The sequence below is a fragment of the Lithobates pipiens genome, unplaced genomic scaffold (genome assembly GCF_037356315.1).
Source record: "Lithobates pipiens isolate NorthernLeopardFrog02 unplaced genomic scaffold, aLitPip1_a1.2 Scaffold_23, whole genome shotgun sequence".
NCBI lineage: Eukaryota > Metazoa > Chordata > Amphibia > Anura > Ranidae > Lithobates > Lithobates pipiens.
This window is the reverse complement of record NW_027507785.1, coordinates 261,601,614-261,622,724: the sequence shown is the minus strand read 5'-3', so window position 1 is coordinate 261,622,724 and position 21,111 is coordinate 261,601,614. Positions and strand designations below refer to the sequence as shown.

Genomic DNA, 21,111 nt, shown 5'->3' with positions numbered 1-21,111 from the left:
TCTTACGCCCCCCCACACACACACACACTTTTGGGAACTTTTTTTGCGGGGGGGTGGGGAGTGGGTACTTAGTTTTGATAGGTATCCACTCCCACTTCCACTTGAACCGTCTAGGCAATCTATATGGAAGTTTAGTCTCCCTCTTTGCCCACAGTCTTCTGAGACACATCACAGGTCCCAGAAGGCTGTAGGACCATTCACAAAATGCAGAGCGGCTCACTCATGCACAGTGGGAAGCTGTGAGAAAGTCAATAAGATTTGAAAATAATCACATGATTGAAAAAATATCTTTGGTCTTATTGTAATACTTTTAGAGTTCTTTCACACTTGCATTATTGGAGGGGGGGCAGCAAAATAAGGCAGTTGAGCCATGGTTTTACCACTCCCCTAAACCCAACACAGTGGGCAAAGTGGGTTGTACACATATTGTGGCTAATGCAAAAGCTGTGCCACCGCCGAATGCTACCTATTCAAGTGAATGGGGTTATCTTCTGTTCACAAACTTCCGCACTAATGTAAAAATGAGGGAAAGTGGATATTTACTGTATGTCTTTCGGGGATGAAAAGTTGTATTGGAAAGAATAAATGGATTTTGAATGCCTCAACATTCTGGTAGGAAAATAGAAGGCTCACCAACATCGTTTGTTGGCCATAAAGACTGTATAGTTAGCGCACCAAAACATCTTTTACCCAAGGTCCCTTGACAAGGTCACTTTTAACTGGACTTCTGTAATGTTGAAGATGTTTCATAGTTTATCCAAGTCACTTTTTTCAATTCTTGTGAGCATCAGAAACATACCCCAACATTTATATCTACACAAGTAAACAGATACCTTAAACCCTTCCCGCCGACTGCCTCCTTGCTCTTTAGGGGTTCAGAAAGCCAGGAGGTGGGCAGTCAGGTCATGTGACCATTTTTGTTTGTTTTGTCTTTAATCTTTTTATTCAATTTCTTAACAAACAAAACAAAACACAACACAACATCATACACACTGATCCAAAATATAATAGTACAATTTCATTATCCATTATATCAATTATTAATCCCAAAGGAGAGAAAAAGAGAAAAAAAAGAGCAAACGATTTTTAAAGTAAACATTAGTTCCATTTTTCCCCAATGACCCCAAACATTTCCCATATGGGAGCACACCTATTATAAACAATGGCCCCCATAGGCATTCGAGGCGGTATACAGTTTGTCCAGCCACTTTGCCCACACTTTATCATACTTACTAGGACAGCCCCTATTCGTGTAAGTATCTCGATATAATGTAAGATTATTATTTACCAATTGTTTCCAATATGAGAGTGTAGGGGACAAAGGTTTCTTTCAATGCAGCACAATAGCTTTTCTTGTGTAAAATAATGTAATATTAGCAAACACTTGCTCAGACACTTTGGCAAGAATAGTCTCTACTAGGCCCAGGAGACAGACAGACATTGAAACCGGTAAGGGAACAGAAGTGATAGAGTTCATTAAATAAATCTACCACTTCCACCCAAAAGATAGCTATATATGGACAAGTCCAGAAAATATGTGTAAAATCCCCCTGATTCGAGCCACTTCGCCAACACTTTGAAGAGCACATAGGATTCATCTTTTTAAGTCTATGTGGCATAATATATGTGCTATGTACCAATTTATATTGAATCATGTGATCTCTTAAGGATGTCAAAGATCGCAGAGGGAAATCCCACATACCCCTCCAATCCTCCATATCTAAATCTGGTATATCTTGCATCCACCTAGCTCTAAGAGCCTCTAATGGCCGGATAGAGATTAATATAAGACGAGAATACAATCTCGAGGTGGGCTTATCCAGACACTCAGACCTAAGCACTAGTTCTAAAGTGGATTGTTTAATCATTAAACTATCCTGTAGAAACTGTGAATGAAAGGTTTGAAGAAGCTGGAAATATCTAAATAAGTGGGAGCTTGGGACATTCAAAGTCGAAGTAAGTGTAGAAAAGGTAGATAGTTTCTGATCAGTAATCACTTGAGAAAGTAATTTAATATTATACTTGGTCCATGCAATAGGACCTGGTGCTTTAAAAAACTGAAGAAGAGTAGGATTACACCATAAATGAGCACTTGGAGAAAAAGCATCCTTAGATAATGCTCACATCTAAGACCAGCCTCCCAAGCTCGAATAGTGAAAAACATTGAAGGGGTCAGCTGATATGGTGCCCTATGGACCCTAAATAAAAGAGCCTTCAGGGCATCCACAGAGCCTACTACTGCTGCTTCCAATCAAGTAGAGAAGTTATATATATTAGGATTCAGCTACCATGTGGCCGTAACCAACTGAGTGGCTAAAAAGTATCTCTATAGATCCGGGAAGGCCTCCCTGCTCACAAGGGCACATCAGAGTAGTTAATTTTTACCTGGGATTCTTCGATCTCCATAAAAAAGATAAGAAAAATTTGTTTAATTTTGTAAAAAAGGAAGCCACTGAGGAGAGTGTCTAAATAAGTACATAAATTTGGGTATGATTTTCATTTTTAGAAGATTAATACGTCGTAATAGAGACAATGGTAGAGACTTCCATATTTTCAATTTCGATCCAATATCTCCCAGAATCCGCGTCATATTCAAAGGAATAAATTCAGAAGCTTGGCTGAAAATTACAACTCCTAAGTATTTGAAATTCTCCACCCACTGCAGTGGAATATCATTCGAAGCTGTACTATGGGCCTCCATATCTATTGGAAGCAACAAGGACTTTCTCCAATTTACCTTCAACCCTGTAACTATTGAAAAAGTCCAATATCTTCAAAGACCCTTGGAGAGAGGGTCCAGCATCATTTACAAATAATTGTCATGGTTCCTACCGTGCCATGCAGTTGGCCAGGTGTGGTCACACCCCAAGTGGCTGTAAGAGGTATTGAACCTATGACTGCATTTGCAGCCTGGTTCAGCTGAGGCAGTTTATCCAATCAGCTGGGTATAAAGCACTGCCTCACTCTAAGAGCTTGGTCAGTTCATTGTCTCTATTGTTGCCAAAGGTTCCTGTGTTCCCGTATTCAAGTTACAGTGTTCCAAGACACACAAAGGAAAAATTAAAAAGAGAAGAAAGGGGAATGGGGAAAAGGGAGGGTGGGAGGCTATAAATTGGTATTAAGGGTGACTAGAGAGTACAGGATAATAGATCACTTAGCGTCAATCCTACCATCCGGGGTTTAAAAAAAAAATGTTTGTCCACTGTCTACAATGTGCAATATGCTTGGAAACAAAAGGCTGAACTGTATATTCTTCTCTTGCAGTCTCTTACGGACCTCTGTATAAGATTTATGACATTGCTGAACTTCTTGAGAGCAATCTGGAAAAAATAACAACTTAGCATTTTCAAAAGGTGTATCTTGTTTTATTCCTGGCAGCTGCCAGAACACTGTCTCTATCTCGATAATTCAATAGACATAACAGGAAGGGCCTAGGGGGTGCCCCAGGTTTCGAAGGTTTTAGTGGGACCCTGTGTGCCTGCTCCACCACAAAGGTGGGTGGTACACTACCCAGGCCCAGAACTGTGATAAGTAGTTGCTCAGCAAATTCAGTAAAATTAATCCCTTCAGCCCTTTCCAGTAAGCCCAAAATATGGACATTATTACTTCTAAGACGATTTTCAGTGTCATTGGCTCGCTCCTGCAACCGTTTAACCTGTTGTTGTAAAGCCTACGGTTCTCTAGAGTCTAATTTTGTAGGGTCTTCCAATGCGGATACCCTATTTTCCACATCAGAGACGCTATCTTTAAATCCTTCAAGGTCTTGGCAGATCTGAGATACATCTGAGGCTATAAGATCCTTTTGCCCCTTAAGAGTGTCTTTACACTCCATAATGGCTGCCAGAATGGCTGCAGCTGAAGAAGAATCCTTCACAGAGGAAGGTAGCATGTCATTTGATGATTGAAAAGTAGCAGCCATTCCTGCTTTTGTGTTTTCTATCTTTGCTATCCTTGTTCTTTTTGTGGGAGAAATGACTGCTGCAGAGGTGAGCTCTAATATTGATTTACTTGATGTCACTGAATGAGTCTGAGGCTGAGACATCTATCCCCAGCCCCAGGCCCCCTGCTTATATCTTCAATTGTAGGATATATAATTTAATACTATTCAAAAGATGTTCCAATAATTTTCCAATAGCTGGTGTTCAATGATGATATATTGCAATACTTTAATAATGATCCAGAATATTCATGCTATAATATTTGTCGAGTTCATAGACATACCTCAAAATGTAAAATATACCTCAAGATGTAACAGGGTATTCATTACTCGCCCCACTAGTTACTTCAACAAGTCTGGAACTTCAGCAAATCAGACCATTTTCCTCTGTGGGTTCTGTGGGAGCAAAGTGCAAGGAGAACTAGGAGCTAGGAGCCAGGAGCCGGGAACAGAACAGCAACAAGCAGGGAGCAAAAAACAGCAGAAAGCAATAAGTTTAGTAGTTTGGTGGATTTGTAAATTAGTTCCATATTAGTTCCATAAATGTTCTCTGAGAATCAGGGGGCCTTAGCTCAAAAGCCAAGGACCAGCAGCAGACAGAAGCAGTACATTAATGAGTTAACTAGTGCATTACTAAATTAACTTTATGGCTGCATTACTGAGCTGTATTATCTCTATTATTCTATTATCTGTATGACTGTTCTGTAGGAACCAGGGAAACAGCGTCTATAGATGTCAGTATTACCGTTCTCAGAAGCCAGCGGGGATCAGGGAATGTCACAGCGCTCTCAGAAACATCATTAGAGCAGAGTCTCGGCAGATCTCCAGTCCTATTGCACTCTTGTAGAGGAGGAGAAGCAGCGTCTTGGTGTTTCAGCATCCAAGTGTCACAGATCCCTGTAGCCGACCAGAGCAGCAAGGTGTATGTAAGCACTCAGGAGCGGCAGCTCGGAATGGCTTGGCGTCTCAGAACTCTGAAGCCGGCTTGGCAGCTCGATGGCTCAGTGGCTCTGCTCGGAGTGGCTCGTAGCAGCTCGGAGCAGCTTGGCTCAGTGTCTTTGTGTCTCAGGACTTGATGTCTCAGAACTCTACAGCTGGCGTCTTGAGACTGGCCAGGACGACAGGATAACAGGATACTAGTAGCTCACCGCCACGCACCTCTCAGACTCTCACACCTTCATCCAGTCAGGCCCCCCTCTCATCCGGTCACACCCCCACCATTGTGATTGGCTATCACAGCGATCACATGAGCGTAAAGCTCCCGATCACTAGCATGCATAGGGAGCTTTCCGGTACCCGTTGACTATCATGCTGAGAGTGCGCAGGGAGCGAGCTCTCAGCATGGTAATTGGTTTACACAGGGCCGCTTATATGCGGCTGCTCAGCGTTAGGACCCACAAGCTGAGAGGCTGCATATGTGTGTAGCCAGCGTGAAGAAGTTAAAGCAATATTAAAGTATAAATAAAGGAAAAACGTGTTTATGGTTTTGAATACAGTGGAGAGGGATTATAAAACCTGTCAGTTTTTATTGCTGTCTGTGCTTTTGTTAGGAAGATTCCCTATTTGTCCTGTTTACCATTATCATCAAAAGTGAAATTAAAAGAAAGTCCTAAATTTTGGGTTAACATCAGAGCACTACTGGAGAGGACACACCCAGATTCCCTCACTTTGGGGGGACTTCCTCTTACTTCCTGTTCTGCTCCTGTTTTATATACTATATAAGATGCTGCTCTTAAAGCGGGGTTCCACCCTAAAGTGGAACCTCCGCTGATCGGATCCCTCCCCCCCTCCGGTGTCACAATTGGCACCTTTCAGGGGGGAGGGGGGTGGAGATACCTGTCAAAGACAGGTATTTACACCCACTTCCGGGCATAGACTCCCGTGGGAGTCTACGCCATTTCCTATCCTGCCGCGCTGTCTGCTGGGACACACACGGGTCCCAGTGACAGCGCGGAGAATTCCTATTGCGCTGCGCTACTCGCGCATGCGCAGTAGGGAACCGGGAAGTGAAGCCGATTCGCTTCACTTCCTGATTCCCTCACCTAGAATGGTGGCGGCAGCAGCCGAGGGCCGAGCGATCGATCGGCCTCGGCTGCCGGCATCGCTGGAACCCGGGACAGGTGAGTGTCCATTTATTAAAAGTCAGCAGCTGTAGTATTTATAGCTGCTGGCTTTTAATATTTTTTTTTTTGGTGGAATCCCTCTTTAAAGTGATTATAAAGGTTTTTTTTTTCAATAAAATAAAAAAGATGTTATACTTACCTGCTCTGTGTACTGGTATTGCCCAGAGCAGTCCCTTACCTCCTCTTCTGGAGTGTCCCCTCAGAAAGTTGGCTGCTAAGGGGGCACTCATGCGTTTGCACTCCAAAGCCAGGCTGTATTCGCCCCTAGACGGCCACACCCCCCGTTCCCGCCTAATAAAATGTGACTGACAACAGCAAAAGCCTATGGCTGTGTCTCTTGTAAGACCATGAAGAGAAGGGGTGGTGATGCAGATGGGGCAGCGCTGAATTAGTGAGTGGAGTCAGGTAAGTTTTTAGGGACAGGGAGGGTTCATCTCTCTGTTGTCTCCTCCCATCAGCATGCTTCTTGCCAGCACATGAACTGATTGACTTCTGCTGCCCTTTCTCTGTCTGACCTCTGCTTTAGAGAGACTGCAAGAGCCTGATACCATGTCCAGCTTAGGTACTTACACTGCTTATATTTCAAAAATACATCTAATGATGTATTAATGATTACAGAGCTTCATTAACTTGTGTCTTCTATATCTGCCTAGATTTCAGCCTTAAGCCAGCAGGATGACAGCTCACTCTTTCTAGCAATCTGTTTTTTCAATGACTGCAAATCAGCCACTCAGCATAATGAGCTACGCCAGTTGACAAGTTAAACCATTCATGGCCTGATATCATGCGGATCCCAAATATACAGAGACGTCTCCAGCAATTAAACTGACATCTATACTGGAATTGTCGATCAGCTTGGTGGTGGTGTATTATATGTGTGTGTGTGTGTGGGGGGGGGGGGGGGGGGGTTAGCAGGGCTCTATAATTAGCACTGTATGTGATAGAGAGTATACATTATCCAGCAGCAGGAGAGAGTTGTTTCTGATTTAAATCTGGTCCTACATGTTACAGGTTTCTGGTTATTCAATAACCATAAGAAACATTTTGTCCATGCACAACATTTTTAAAAAGTGCCTCCACCATGGTGCCCTTACCTTCCACCCCCCTCCTTTTCTACAGTAGAATGTACCATGTCATAAAAGCAACAGCAATGCTACTAGAGTCAATAATTCCTCTCAATAAATTGATGGCAAGACAGTCTGGTTCCAACTTCGTCATTGAGAGGATGAGTGGAGGTAATACGACGACAGTGGCAGCATAAGATGAAAAACAAAAAAAAAAAAACAACAAAAATAAAACATAATACCATACCCTTCAACATGGTACTAGAGGCCAAATTCAATTTAACTTAAACTTTAAATATAATAAAAACCAATAGACTTAATATGTGGTATGAATGGCTGCGGCCCTTTATTACTGGTATGATGATAAATATATAACTTAAGGTCCGTACACACGATTGGACTTTTTGACAACAAACATGCAAATTAGCTGTTTTGGAGCAACATCCGACCGTGTGTACGCTCCATCGGACAAACTTTTTTGGTTTTCATCGGACTGTCTGTGCGAACGGACAAACTTTTTGACAAACTAAGTCCGATTGAGCACAGTCCGATCGTGTGTACACAAAACCATCTGACTTTTGTACAAACACGCATGCTCAGAACCAATGCAAAAGATCAGACAACAATACAGAAGTTGACCAAAGGTGGCACTGGAGTAATTGAACATCCTCTTTTGAAGTGTTGTCGGTACATTGAAACGTCACTACATCGGTGTTTGTTGAGTAAAAAGTCTGATCGTGTGTATGCAATACAAACTTACGGCCAAAGCCCTTTGTACAAAAGTCCACGAGAAAGTTTGTACAAATTCCGATTGTGTGTATGAGGCTTAATAAAAATAACCAATATATGTTATCTTGACGATATAACATTTATAACCATACATAGATTATAAATACCAATGGTTCAGCTTTAAAAGCTCAAACCAACCAAATAAAGACAAAAAACACTATCCCTTAAAAAGAAGGAATTTTCAAAGAAAAAAAAAGGGGGGGGGGGACCGCGACAAAGGGAGAGAGACTTTTTTTCTGCTGCAGCCGTCGTTCAGAAAAAAAAACATTGGTGCAAATTCTTTTATAACCTCTTCTTTGTTTTTATAGGTTCGTTGGATCACCTGATCAATTGAAGAATTTTCTAGAAGTCAAAAGTCAGCTGACAGGTAAGTGGCCAATTAAATAACATAATTTAAATTTTTTTTTTGCAAACTGGTTATTTGACTTGTCCCTATTCCCATAGGTAGGGAGCGCTACTGCATTCCCCCTACTTTCATTTATAAATACATGTGGAATGCCATCAGATGGGCATGATCTCTAAATTGGAGCTGAAGTCAAAAGTTGCCTGTTGATTGTGCCAGAATACATCACACACTGTGACTAGTATTAGCTGATCTTGTAACTTTGCTTGTCAGATTCATATTTACTATGTTTAGTTGCCTATGATTAATAGTATCTCACAGTAATATGCTCTCTTGCATGTAGGCTGGTATTGTAATGCTGCTGTGTATTAGATATATGCTATTCTTTCCCATAAGTTTCATATAACAGTCATATTAAGTCATATTAAGTCATATTAAGACCCCCTAGACCCCTTTCACACTGAGGCGCTTTGCAGGCGCTATAGCGTTAAAAATAGCGCCCGCAAAGCACCCTGAAAAAGCGGCTCCATTCACTCCAGTGTGAAAGCCTGACGGCTTTCACACTGGAGCGGTGTGCTGGCAGGGCATCAGGGTGTCAGAAAAAGTCCTGCCAGCAGCTTCCTTTGAGCGGTGAAGGAGCGGTGAACTCACCGCTCCTCGCCATTGAAATCAATGGAGCACCGCTGCTATAGCGCTGGCAAAACGCTGCTGCGGCTGCATTTTGCGGGCGGATTTAACCCCTTTTCGGGCCGCTAGCAGGGGTTAAAACCACCCCGCTAGCGGCGGAATAATGCCACTAAAACAACGGTAAAGAGGCGGCACAGTGTGAAAGGGCTCTAATTGTTCATTGTCAGGCCTACAGCCCTCTCCAAGCTCAAATTTACCCAAAAGATTCCTGACCAATGACTTTACAATTAAACATGAAAACTGAGTGATGAAACTTTTTTTTTTTATTCAAGCATAAAAAACTAATTGTTTGATCATTCCATTTAAGAATATTTAAAGTGGTAGTAAACCCAAAACCAAACATTTATATTGCAGCTTACCAATCCTTAGATGTGATGGCTGCATTCGTTTTCTTTTTTTAGGCTTTCTTTGCCTCTGTGTTGTTACTTGGTGATCTGGCCAGTAACACACTCCTTGTTTAGAGTACTGCCACTCTGGATAAAGGAGCACAGGGTGCACCTTTGGACAGCAACATTATCATTCTGGGGGGACAGGAGTATTAGGTGGACTTGCGGATTTAGATACATTAACAAATAAAGCCCACCTGCTGTTAACACTGGAGTTGCACAAGCAGTTACAGCAAACTGTTTTTTTTTTCCCTTTTTTACATGAATTAATAAAAGCTGATCATTGTAAGCACCCCTGACGGTGGTAAATGATTTGTCTCAATACTGGTGCATCTGCAAGAGAGCTTGTTGTAAAACAACAGACTTGTTGGCCGATCACCAGATGAAAATGTAGCATTGTGCTCTGCCAACTTTGTAATCCTCTGCCGGCTTGATTACACCATCACCCTCCGCCAGAGAGGGGAGTGTGTGTGTGCCTCTGCAACTTCCTCTCCCGCCAGGCAGCAGTGGTGGCAAAGAGAGAGACATTTCTCCTTCTTGCTGGATGATATAGCCCCCTGGAACTGTGGGAGTTGTAGTCTCGCAGGGGGACAGTACTATGAAAGTGGAGCAAGCTGCAGACAGGACACCCTGCAGCAGGAGGAGGAGCGAGCAGAGTTTTCCCAGGTATTTAGGAACTGAACAGGGTATTTGGCTAGGGGAAGTGAAGCCATAGACATCTTGCTACTGGTGTACTGTGAGAGCCACTGAGGACCTGAGCTGGACAGACGTGTCACCAGGGTGCCTGTGCTCATACCAGGGACTGCTGAAAGACTGAGACACTGAAAGGTCTTTTGCCATGCTGGGACCAGAGGTGGAGGGACCTGTCACCTTGTGAGTCTCAGCACTGGGACTGGGCCTTGTAAGAACCGTATCATGATGACTGAGCCACCGGGGACTGAATTCCTGGGGACAGCTGACTGCTAAGTGTGTGCCATAAATGCTGAGCAGAACCCACTGTGCTTATCTTATTGCTCTCATCAGCCCAACAGTCATTCACTGCATGCAGTTTTAAAGATACAGCAAAAAGTGCACCACCATACAGATGGGGCCCCAACATTACCTGGTTTAAGATTGCAAATTGGGCACCAGGTATTAAACAAACACCGTCCAGTGGTATCCTATTCAGGAACACCTACACATACCCATATCCAGGTGTGTAATCACAGAGTGCACCCTGGGATACATTTTTAACTAGTTCTTCCGGAGCATTACTTTTTGTGTCATTTATACTTTTACACTTTATGCTGTTCTTATTTAAGGCTGTGTATACCAGTTTAATTTGGTTTAGTCTTATTGTGGTCTAGGTTAATTGACATATTATAGTCTAGCATTCACATTATTTTGTTTAACGCATTCAGATGTGTTCAGTTACCTATTTATTGCTTTGTGCATTGCATTTACCTGCCTTGCAACAATATATTTACTTTATCTACTGTCAAGAAGCATGTCGGCTATTTACTTTGTGCTAATATAATGTATGTATAATGTACCAACATTTAAGTTTCAATCATATGTCTTCTGCTCTAAATATCCCTGATCCCCTTGATGAAGATTGTGATTCCTGTAAGGCTACTTTCACACTGAGCCGCCCATCCATTCACGCTAAAGTGCCGCCTGTTTAACCCAAAAAAGGGTTAAAAACTCCAGTTTTGCGCCGCTTTCAAATCGCTTTAAAGGCGATTTGAAAGCGCTGCCCATTCAATGGGCAGTGCATTTTGGGAGCGCTAAATACAGCGCTCTCAACCCACCCCAATGAAGCTGCTTGTAATACTTTTGGGAACGTCCCACAGACGCACCGCCCCAGTGTGAAAAGTCACACTGGAATGAATAAGGGGCAGGTTTCAGGCACTTTGCAGAGGCTATTTCTAGTGCTAAAGCTCCTGAAAACCGCCCCAGTGTGAAAGGGGTATAATTGTTGGGATTCTTTTTTGGGTAGGAGAATAATGTATAAATTATTTGTATAGTATGCCTGCCGCTTGCAAGGTTATCCTTGAATTATAAATGGGGACAAAATACATCATAGCTAAGCGTTGTTTTGTTTTTAACTTTGTATGAATAAAGTTATTGTTATTACTATTTACATTATTGTATTTTTCACTTACTTTTCTCTGCCTAAAAGTCATGTTGGAAATGAAACCAAAGGGAAGGGGAGCATGTGCAGCTGGTGGGGCCACCATTAAAGTCAACCTGTTTCTCTGCTCTGCATGGGCAATGAACAGGGTTACTTTAAGTATAGGGTGCTGTGCCAATGCTCCACCACCATCAGAGCTGCCCAAAATTTCTGTATAACCTTCAGCTTTACACAAAGCAGCAACTCACACATGGCTAATAATGCACACCACCCCTCCCCATTCTTCTACATCAGGGGTGTCCAACCTGCGACCCAAGATATTAATGAATGCAGGCCAATGCAAAATCGTAAACTTTAAAAAAAAATATTTGTAAAAATTTGTTTAGCGAGCACATTGTGGCTGAACAAAAATTTGACAGTGTCTAATTACTGGACATTTAAATGCTTTATCTTCCCCCCCAAAAAATTCCACTCTTCACAATCACTCCTTATTCATGTCATCAGTTTTCCCAAGCACCCTATATTCGTTTTCACGGACGAAGCACACAAATGGCAAAATTTGAACCAAAATATCTGATGAGCACCTTGAGAATTCATTGAGAATTGCTACGACATCCATCCATCCAATCAGATATTGATGAGTTTGTTTATCTAAAATAGTGTCAAATATCACACTAGTTTTATGTTGCCCTTAGACATGTGCAATTTGTTTTAGTCCAAATATAAATTTGGACAAATTTCTGGTTATTTAGATAGTTGAATGTATATGAATCTCCAAATCAAATAGCAGAAAATGTATTTAACTTTGTTCTCTCTATTCGTTTTCTAACAAATTCCAAATTTTCAGAACGTGAACAATAGCTGGTTGTTAAGAAGCAGGCAGGGAAGCTGGCCGCCGTGCCCTTACCAATTGATGACTCATCAGTTTTCAGTGGGATTCCCCACTGACATATGGATGTAAAAAAAAGAATTTCGACAATGAAAAATGCAGAAAAAAAGCCCCCCTCCACGCACCTTCACAACCACCGGGCCAGGGTTGTAGGGAAGAGGCCCTTGTCCCCATCAACATAGGGACAAGGTGCTTTGGGGGGGCTAAGCCACCCCTGCCCATAAGCACCCCCCCCCCCATTTTGAGGGCATGTAGTCTGGTTTGGTTCAGGAGGAGGGGGGCTCTCTCGCCCCCCCCCCCCCTTTCCCAGCCTGCATGCTCAGATAGGGGTTTGATATAGATTTTGGGGGGACCACATGCCATTTTTTGATATGGGGTTCCCTTTAAAATCCATACAAGGCCCAAAGGGACCCCAAGCAGTTTTTTTTTCTGCATTTTTCATTGCCAGCATTTTTTTGTTTACAGTTCAACTTTTTCAGCTTTTTCAGCTGAAGCGTTCCCGGCTCGCTCCTTAATAACCAGCTAATCTTTACACAGAATTCAAATTGGTCCATCATTTTTCGACTGATCCTAATTTGAATCATTCTGAAAATTTTGAATTAATTAAAAAATAATGAATGAAAGGAAATTAAACAAAACAAAACGAAACAAATTCCGAAACAAATTAATGAAACAAAATTAGTAACATAACAAATCTATCTGAAACAACACATTTTTCCATTCTGCACATGTCTAGTTGCCCTTTTTTAATTTTATAGTAAAAATAAAATACAAAAAAATTAAGTTGTATTACTCAGATAGGTACATTGTCTGTATAAGCGATTGTTAACTTGTGATCTGCCCGACCTTTTCTGTTCAACAGCTATCCTTATTGTTCGTGTATTTTATGTGTGGCACAAGACAATTCCTCTTCCAATGTGGCCCAGGAAAATCAAAAGGTTGGACACCCCTGATCTATATGGCAGTACTTGGGCTTGGCAAGTGGCTGTCAAGGCATGGAGTGCTGAACTGTGGGGGAGAAGAGTCATTTGTGGCTTCATACTCAGAAATACCCTTTTATTTAATTATTTTTTTGAACACGGTTCTGACAATAGAAGAGCAGGATTGTTAAGTGAAAACCCTTGCAGCAGTTATTCTTGTTCATTTTTTTTCTGTATAGCACCTTGCACGGGGCTGTTTTTCTGGTCCTTAGAAAACTCTGGTGTTTGCCATAGGGCAGCTTTTCTTGATGCCAACATTTTGGCCACAATAATAGGGGCCATTGTGTGCCAGCAATAAAATATTGTCATTGGTATATTAACCAGTTCCTAACCAGTGCACGCTGATGTACGTCAGCAGAATGGCACGGGCAGGCATATTGGCGTACAGGTACGTCCAATCTTTAATGCCGCCCTGCCATTGCGAGCGCGCCGCCGGCTTGCGTGCCGGTTGGGACTCCCATGGACTCGATCGCCGTGGGCATACGTCTCACGGGGCGGCTGAACGGAGAGATGCCATGGTAAACAGCATCTCCCCATTCTGCCTAGCAACTAGTGACGCTGATCTCTGCTCCATGTGATTGGAGCAGAGATCAGTGTTCACTAAAGGAAAGCCCAGCCCCCAACAGTTAGTAACACACCCCTAGGAACACTTAACCCCTTCACTGCCACCCACTGGCTATCCCCTTCACTGCCAGTGTCATTTACACAGGAATCAATGCATTTGTATAGCAGTGATTGCTGTATAAATGACAATGGTCCCAAAAATGTGTCAAAAATGTCCGATGTGTCGCTGATCGCCGCCATTACTAGTAAAAAAAAATTATTAATAAAACTGCCATAAAACTATCCCCTATTTTGTAAACGCTATAACTTTTGCGCAAACCAAACAATAACTGCTTATTGCGATTTTTTTTTTACCAAAAATATGTAGAAGAATATGTATCGGCCTAAAAAATGTTTTTTTTTATATATTTTTGTGGGATATTTATTATAACAAAAAGTAAAAAATAATGTGTCTTTTTCAAAATTGTCGCTCTATTTTTGTTTATAGCGCAAAACATAAAAACTGCAGGGGTGATCAAATACCACCAAAATAAAGCTCTATTTGTGGGAAAAAAAGGGCATCAATTTTGTTTGGGAGCCACGCATGACCGCGCAATTGTCAGTTAAAGCGACGCAGTGCCGAATCGCAAAAAGTGGTCTGGTCTTTGGCCAGCAAAATGGTCCAGGGCTGAAGTGGTTAAAGGACAGATTTATTTTAGGGCTTGATTATTGGCACCAGCAGGTGCCTAGGGCACACCCTAATCACCCTGTGTGGCACAGATTTCCCCTGTTTAAAATTATATTTTACCAAAGCCCACTAATGGGGCTTCTAAAACATTTGTAAAATAGAATAAAAAAATTGTAAAACATAAAAAATAAATTAAAAAATAAAACTACTGACACCATCCACTGCTCTACTGATACCGTCAGTATATATACACATGGATACACACATATGTGTTTGAGCTTTGAGGTGCACACCCTAATGCAATAGGCTGTGCACACCTATGGGCACCAGTAAGGCAGTAATCTTTTTGATATGGATATAGATACAAATAAAGTGCCATAATATATGCTGTATATAAAATATAGCTTTTAATCCAGTGATAGTGTGTATTTTGCTTATGATGAAAAGTTACAACTTACTTTTTTAGCTGTGATAAATTAATTTTATTTGGTATGATAAATTCATTTTTCAGATGTCATAAATATGCAATGAAATAACACATGCCATAAAAGCATCAGTTGTAGTTCACTATTAAAAAAAAAAAAAAGTCCTTTTATAAAAATAGATAATGTAGCTGCACCAAAGTTACATATGCTAGTATGTGGTGCATACTAGCATATTATAACATAACCTTGCAGGGGGGCCATTGCTGTGGTAGACTTTACTACCACTTTAAATTGATTTATTTCAGCAGCTTGGTCTCTTGTATGTAAAATGTTAATAAAAATATGATGTCCTGTATTTCTTCTAAGAAAGTGGTTCTCAACTCCTGTCCTCAGGACCCACTAACAGGCAAGATTTTAAGTATTCCCTTGGGGACATACAGACTAGAATACTAAAATCACTGAGCAGTAAATTATATCACCTGTGATGTATTTCAGTTATCTTGCAAACCTGGCCTGTTAGTGGGTCCTGAGGACAGGAGTTGAGAACCGTTGATCTAAGAGATTAATGCTTGCATCGTCAGTGCCTTCTGGTGGGCAATTTGATTTATAGTTTCCTGAAAAACCTCAATGAAAAAGCTATACCACATTTTGGCCAATAGATGGAGCTGATGATATAGGCATTAAAGAGGAACTGCAGTCTGCTCACATAATTTATAATAAAAACATCTTTGCCATTTTGAAGCTTCCCTCCAACCACTCAATGCTCAGCATAAACACTCACTGAAAACTGAGCATGAGCTGTCAATGGCTGCTCTGCAGAATCCCCAGCTGCAGTGGGGACATTGACGTGACAGGAGGGAGGGATAGAGAGCAGCAGGATCAACCAGGCTTTTTTTCCAAATATAGAAAACAAATCCCATAGTGACTGAATGAGTATGAACAGCATGCAATGCAGTATCTATTCATATTTTTTTTTTTTTTTTTGTGCGCACGCCACTGGCGGGCCACTTCGGCTGTGATTCTTCACCGCAGAAGCTAATCTGTGGCTGCTGGGCATGCAATGTCCCCCGATATCCGCCTATCGTCAGTAAGCAATGTAAACAAGGAAGATTGTCGTTCTAACAGAGGGGAAGGAATGGATTCTGTAATCCTGCAAAGCAGGCACTAGAATCCATCTTTTCCCCTAGAAAAAGAAGCAAATACAGTACACATAAACACTGGCTAGGCTAGATGTTTAACCCCTTCCCAGTGTCATTTATTGGATATATTTTATAGCAGAAAGGAAAAAATATTGGAGGTTTTTTCAAAATTTTTGTTTATGGAGCAAAAAAAATTGCAGTGGTAATCAAATACCACCAAAAGAAAGCTCTATTTTTGGGAAAAAAGGACATGCATTTTATGTGGGTTCAGCATTGCATGACCGTGCAATTGTCAGTTAAAGCAACGCAGTGCCATATCGCAAACAAATAGCCTAGTCATGAAGGAGGGGTAAATCTACTGGAGGTCAAGTAGTTAATTACACTTTAAAGGAGATCAATGATCATAGCATACACTTTCATTTTATAATATCAATGCAAACAATAGTTATTTTTGACAATTCCATATAAATTTACATGAAAAATCATCTTTCATGTTGTGGTTGCTGTCTGTCTATCAGCTATCCCTTTCCACAATATCCTGTATGCTTTTCAGCTTCTCCTCTGCAGTTTAATGTCTAAGGACTACATAACCCATGGTACTTTGCTGCCTGCAAGCGGTGTTTCCTGTACTGACTCCGCCTCCTGAAATTCCTCCTCTCAGCTCTTCTGTAATTTTAGAAGGCGGGCTCTGTGGAATGTGTGACACAGCAGTGCCTACTCACATAGAATAGTGAATACATTGTTGTAGATTTCAAGGAAAAAAAATGTGTGGGGTTCTTCACAAAGTAAGTTAACAAATTTCAAGACTTTTCAGATTAATAGGAGTAGACTAGAAATAATTGAAAGAAAACGTGGAAATGAATATAATGATTTTACATTCTGAACATAAATACAGTTCAATGCTAGGTCTCCGCCAGTTCCTCCACAATGATCCATATGGATGATTCCATGCCGTCTAATGACAGGTGCACTAGATGCAGGGGGTCAATTTAATTATTGGCTCCCCTTTTAAGACTGCTTGCCTACCACAGAGGGTAAAGCTAATTGATGAGATATAAAAGCCCAAGGGAAATATAGCTGTCAATCAATATTCTATAAAGTCACACCCTATTAACATGTGCTGGTGGAGATCACGAGATTTGCAACCAAGAGTGCTCAACATCCATGCTTGCTGACTGCATGAGTAAATATATCTACAGAAAACGTGATTGAGACTTGTCCAGAGGGTGCATTTGATATATTCAAGATAAGATTTTTTATGCAAATCCACATATAGTATGTGCCTCAAGTGCTTCCTAATTAACAAATTAGTATGCAAAAACTTTCATGGAAATTAAAACATATTCTGGGTTCCAAACTCATTTGTAGGGTATTTATCTTGTATTCTGAGCAATCACAATCAATTGTGAATTAACTCTATTCCAGCCCAAAAAAAAGGATGCAGTTTACTACTCTGATTTGGTTTCCAAGCAAGTATTCGTTTTGGTTAATCGTAGTTGTGGAGGTTATAAAGTGACGGCGCCTTATCTACTTTAGGCTTGTGTGACCTGGGGCCCATTAATTACTGGATAAAATGGGTTACTTCACTTAATCTATGATTTCTTAAAGAGCTAGGAGAGAAAAAAAAAAGTATAGTAACCCACAAGAATCATTACATTATTCAATAAGGCAAAGGGAAGTGAGCAACAGCAATGAACCAATGCCTCCAGCCATCTGATTTCAGCAATTTGCAACTCAATTGGTTGCCATGGGTAACTACCCTTGGTACATCTTCCTTCTCTTTGTACTGCCTTGCTAAATAAGCATCAAGTGCTGAGCTAGGAAACACAGAACTACTCAGATTAATTGGCGCTTTGTAAAAGCCAATGCCGATCTGTCTCCTTTCAACGGCACCCTAAAATATGGTTGTCATAGCAATAAATACTACAAACCAGAAAATCAGAATAAAAACAGGTTCAGAACTGGTAAACAGTCTAGAAAGGTCATGAACACGCAAATAAATTGAAATACAGACACACGCTGAATGAAGGGTTTTTAGAAACGGAAATGGAGTTCAGCGACTGAGTTTCTCATTCGCTCAGAAGGATGAATGCAAATCACCTTACAAGATTAAAAATAGCAAGTTAACAGGCAAAACAGCACCATCAACTCTGCAAAGTTGCTAAAAGAATCTTCATTGTTTATCCTGTTGAGTCTGGGCGATCACACCAATTAAAAGGTAAGTCTGACGAAAAACAGATGCTATAGTAGAAGGCTACAGCTTGAAAATGCCTACTGGCTCCTTTTGCCTATCAAGAACTTGAGTGGCAAGATCCAAGACCATCCATGGTTATGATGAAAGAGTCTCTACTTCAAATTCTTTTCATTTACTTTACAGCAGAAGAACTGAGATTTAATCATTACGGGGAAAGATGCAGAAACTCTGGTGGGAAATCTTCCAACTGGAACCCCCAAGAGATATAACAAGTAGGTACTTAAGTTCAAAAGCCTATATTTCAATGTTGGAATGAACTGACCCTTCAAACCATCACACGGTGAACTTCTAATAAAACTGCACTCTCTGTGTTAATGTACGCTTCTCTAGAACTCTTAAGCTTCCTGAGCTGCCAAGCACGTACAATGCACTCAATACAAATGCAAATTCCCCCCATGCATCACCTTAGTTTTCTGAACATGAATATGTACACTATTGCTAAAAAAAAAAAAGGACGTTGAAAACTGGTTTTAATCAAATACGTTCCTCGCACCTTTCTCTACTGCAATACATATACATATATATATATACCACGCAGTGCAAACTAAGACTACAAGCAGCCAACGGTTAATAGTAATGAAAAACCTCCATTGATCTGTCATAAAAAATAAAACACAATTATTACGTTTGCAGTAGACAAATATGAATAGATTTTTGTCAGGGAGATTTGTTGAGAGAGAGCAATTTGCTGGAGCTGTCACCACAACAGGTTGTATCTGCTCCATCCTAAGAGATCCTTTCTGGCTTGTAGAGAATGCAGAGCAGTTAGCAGATAATAATAATCATAATCCGTACAATCTCCTATTGAAGAGCCAATTAAAGGGAATACACTTACAGCTTTGGCACAGAATGAAAAAAAATAAAAAGACAGAGCAGCTTACCTTATTTAATGCATGGTTTCTGCAGTTAGCTACGAGAGGGTGTGGGTAATGCCAAAGGAAATCATTTCTAATATAAAAGGATAAAGGAAAAAAAAAAACAGGAGGAGATATGGGAAAAGAAGGTGGAGAAAAAGCAGGAGGAGGGAAAAAAAAAAGAACAGAATGAGAAAAGAAAAGAGAGGAAAGACAGTTTAAATCAGTCTCCTGCCCACACAGTGTAAAAGGAATCAGTGACAGTGAAGGCAGCGCACACACAGAGACACACCGGAGGGGGCAGACAAGGGGGATAAACACAGAACAGGGCTGACGAGCGACACACAACACTTTAAATGCACAGACGCAGGTGGGGTGAGAACCTGATACCTACAAAGATGCTTTCCATGAACTTTTTAAAGGAGCTATTTAGCCCATGGGCTTCATGGGTGCTTTAATGTCAAAGATTGAATATATCTCCTAGTGCAAAAAAAATTGATCTTTTGTGTTACTGCAGGAAGGTATCAGGCTATTGTTAGGAGATTAGTCTCTTAGGATTAATCTCACTGAGATGTACTTAAATGGAAAAAAATCACCTAAGAATCTCCTAATTAAAAGACTGTTGTCCGATCAATCTCCTGCCATCGTTGACTTCGATGGAGTAGAGAAGAGAGGATTAAATACAAATAGTTTCTGCTACTCAACTGCAGTACTGCACAATCTTGGACATTGATCATTTGATTGCACTACATTAACCACTTAAGCCCCGGACCATTTTGCTGGCCAAAGACCAGAGCACTTTTCTCGATTCGGCACTGCGTCGCTTCAACTGAAAATTGCGCGATCGTGCAACGTGGCTCCCAAACAAAATTGATGTCCTTTTTTTTCCCCAAAAATAGAGCTTTCTTTTGGTGGTATTTGATCACCCTGTGGTTTTTATTTTTGGCGCTATAAACAAAAAAAGAGCGACAATTTTGAAAAAAAATATATTTTTTACATTTTGCTATAATAAATATCCCCCAAAATTTGGAAAAAAATGTTGAAAAAAATTATTTTTTACATTTTGCTATAATAAATATCCCCCAAAAATACATAAAAAAAAAACTTTTTTTCCTCAGTTTAGGCCAATACTTATTCTTCTACATATTTTTGGTAAAAAAAAAAAACATTTATTGATTGGTTTGCGCAAAAGTTATAGCGTTTACAAAATAGGGGATAATTTTATGTCATTTTTATTAATAATTTTTTTTTTTTACTAGTAATGGCGGCGATTACGTGTGACACACCACTGATCTCTGAGCCCGATCCCAGGGAGCAGAGATCAGTGACACTGTCACTAGGCAGAAGTGAACGGGGAGATACTTGTTTACATTAGCATCTCCCCGTTCTTCCTCTCCGTGAGGCGATCGCGGGTATCTCCGTGGACATCGAGGCCACGGGATCCGCGACCCAACTCATGGAGGACCCGGCCAGTGACAGGCACGTGATGGCATGGCGGCAAATTTAAAGGGACGTACAGGTACACCCATTTGCCCAGCTGTGCCATTCTGCTGACTTACATCGATGTGCGCCGGTCAGGAACTGGTTAAAGTGTAAAGCTGGCTGTACATGGGTCATTCTTTTCATTCAACCTCATCCACCCCCCCCGATTCCCTCATACACATGTTCAATGCAGATGTGGGAATCCTCTGCTCTGTGTTGTATTCTGACTGCGGAGAGACTCCCCACCATCAGAATACACAGATCAGCACTGCAGTCTATTTATTGCCTGTGACGTTGTTTAAGCAAAAAAAGAACAACAGACAGGTTGACCAAAAGTCAATTGGTAGATCGTCTTCTGTTCAACCATAGTAGCCACACATGGATCAAAATTTGCCTGCTCCTTGCTGAACCAGCC

General features: G+C 41.1%; 1 protein-coding gene across 1 annotated transcript in view; it reads right to left on the bottom strand.

Annotated features, from left to right (window-relative positions):
* LOC143927142 (uncharacterized) overlaps nucleotides 1-19,443 on the bottom strand; it is a 565,755-nt gene extending 546,312 nt beyond the window's left edge. Inside the window, exon 1 of the mRNA XM_077451093.1 lies at nucleotides 19,242-19,443. The gene's annotated coding sequence lies outside the window, so the exon portion shown is untranslated. The remainder of the gene's footprint in view (nucleotides 1-19,241) is intronic.
* Nucleotides 19,444-21,111: the final 1,668 nt, after the last annotated feature.